At 34.4% G+C, this 3,023-nt stretch overlaps 1 pseudogene; it reads right to left on the minus strand.

Moving 5' to 3' along the window:
* Window positions 1-1,823: 1,823 nt before the first annotated feature.
* On the minus strand, window positions 1,824-2,736 carry LOC103745052 (annotated as a pseudogene).
* Window positions 2,737-3,023: the final 287 nt, after the last annotated feature.

Consider the following 3,023-nt stretch of genomic DNA (forward strand, 5'->3'; position numbering starts at 1 on the left):
ATATCCTGATAAACTTCTAACTTTACTGAATAATGGGATTTTTAATGATTAAGATTAAACTCAAATTTTACTCAGCTATCACAGCAAAATGAAAAGCACTTTACCACAAGCATAAAATAGGTTACTAAAAATCCTGCTAAGCCTAAATAATGCTTTGCACATGTCCGTATACAGTGAAAAAGTATTCTTTTTTGCATTAACATATCTGGAAAAGATCACATTCACATATTTTTTTTCACACAATTATGACTTTTTAAAGTATTTTTGAAAGGATCACCAGAGAGGATAGAGTCAACTAATTCAATATCTGGGAGAATATAAAAATGAGAGACTGAAATATTGCAGCTTCAGATTTTGTCATATAGGTACATATGTAAACACACATATATATGTGTGTATATATATATATAACTTTTATGCATCATCTTTTATGTTGCCTTTTGACTTCCATGAGATGTAAATCTATACATTTATATGTATGCACATTTAGGCAAACATACACAAAAGTAAATATTTTCTAACAATGCATACCATGTGTACTTCTCTGATTCTTCCTATCTCATCTATTTCAATATTTTCAAAAATAGTACAAAATGGGAAAAAGAAAGGAAAGGGAGAATGCCCATTTCTGCTCAAACATCTTAGAGAAATAGAAATCACAAAAACTAGATATGAAATGATCACTTACATTTGTTGAAAAAGCCAAAGAAAATCCAGTCATTTGTGGAGATTCAGGACCTGTAACATGATACCAACTTTCTGTCTCTGTGACATGTAATGAAGCCTCTCTCTTGATTCTTCCATATGTTTCTATATGGAACCTTGGAGGACATTTAATGGATATTTTTTAACTGTTTGATGTTTTCCCTAAGGAGATACCACACAATTTGCAGATTATCCCTAAAGCATTGGAAATCTTAATGAAATGCCAGGAAGTTTTTCACTAATTGTCAGGGACAAGGTATATTCATCAGTGACTTTGCATACTTATTAATTGATAGTGTATGTCAGCAATTGAACCTTTGGGTTTCATTCTAAAGAAATGATCTAGGCATCATAAAATAAATATTAATATGCTCATTCTCATTATAGAAACATTGTTAAGATGAGGAAACAGCCTTAATATCCATTTACGTATGAGTGGGGAAAAGATATATTGAAATATGTGATAAAAAAGAACAAACATTTCATGATCCCAATTACCCGAGGACTCAAACAGACCCAAATTTGTTGAATCAGATATCGGCATTTATTACATGAATACATTTTAGTTAGTTTGTGATAATATAATTTTATTGATTTAGGCATGTTTTTTATCTGGTGTGAACATAGAATATTTGGAAAATATTTGGAAATTCAACAAGTTTTATAAAAACATAACAATCTTAAGGGATTATACTGACATCAAAGATCTCATAATTTTTCACAATATAATGTGTGTGTGTGTTAATATGTGAGATAATGGGTGTAAGTGAACCAAAATACATGTTTAGGTCCTCATAATACACTTTGTTTGAAACACAGTCTGTTTTTTTCCACTTGGAGTATGCTAGGCTAGCTGCCCCAAAGTGTTTGGGGACTCTCCTGTCTCTATTCTCAGTTCACTATACGGGCTCTGGGAGAATAAATGTATGCTTGTATGCCCAGCTTTATGTGGGCTCTAGGGAACTGAACTCAAGTCATTACATTAGTTAGAAAGCAACCTACCCACTGAGGTACTGCCTCAGCCCAATTTTCATAACAAATCTATAAGGTTTCATAACAAATCTATAAGGTTTTCTTTTCTTATCAAAAATGTAATGAAATAAATGGTAAATTTAATTTTATTTCCTTAGATACTTCCTGCTAATCACTTTCTCCATGGCTTCCTTGAAATCCTTGTTCCTCAGACTGTATGTAGATCATGGGATTTGGCATGGGGATCACCGTAGTGTAGAACACTGCCACCATCTTCCCCTGCTCCTCTGACTCTTCTGTTGGGTGTCTGAGATACATGAAGATCAGAGTACTGTAAAATAAGCCAACAGCTGTCAGATGAGACCCACAGGTGGAAAAGGCCTTCCTCCTACCTTCTGCTGAGCGCATTCTCAGAATAGCAATGAGAATAAATAGGTAAGAGATAATGACTACTGTCAGGGAATATGTGAAGTTAATGCCTGAAAGTATGATCATTGAATGTTCTTTCACAAAAGACGCTGCACAGACCGTCTTGATGAGAACTGGGTCCACACAGTAGAAGCAGTTGACCTCAATATTCCCAAAGTCCATAAGTCCATAAGGTTGCAGCCAGGCTAGTCAGGAAATCATAGATGTAGGGGAAAGAAATCATCCAAATACAGACAACCCTTGACATTTTGCTACTGTACAGTAGAGATTTCCCAATTGCTGTGTGTCTATCAAAGGCCATTACAGCAAGAATGAAAATTTCCATGTGAACAAACAAGATGAAGGAGCACTGCACCAAACAGCCAACATAAGAAATTGTTTTTGTCTTTGAGAGCAAGTTCTCCAGCATTTTAGGAGTGACATTGGAAGAAAACCAAACATTGACAAATGGCAAATGGCTGAGGAAAAAGTACATTGGGCTGTTAAGCTGTGGACTGACCCTTATCAACATCATCATGCCAATATTGCCCACCATGGTGAGAATTCAGACCACAAGAAAGATGACGAAGAAGAGAACTTGCCATCCTGATGGCTGGTTAAGCCCAAAAGAACCAATTCAGTCACATTCATGAAATAGTGTGCTGTTGCAATCCTGTCACCATGGTTTATCGCTGTGGAGTTAAAATTATATAAATTAGTTAGGTATACTAACATAAATAATTAAAATACATTATGAACTTGGAATATGTTCTTACATTTGCAAAATCAAAGAAGAAAATGTTAGAAACATTGACACTAGTTAGAGAATTCTGACAAACTCTATTCTTAGATATTCTGAAAATAATTTCACAAATGTATAATGTACCACTTATATATTTTAGAGACATTTTGGACTTTTTCCCCCAAGAAAACCTTTG

The sequence above is a fragment of the Nannospalax galili genome, unplaced genomic scaffold (genome assembly GCF_000622305.1).
Source record: "Nannospalax galili isolate Female #2095 unplaced genomic scaffold, S.galili_v1.0 scaffold583, whole genome shotgun sequence".
NCBI classification, from domain to species: Eukaryota; Metazoa; Chordata; class Mammalia; order Rodentia; family Spalacidae; genus Nannospalax; species Nannospalax galili.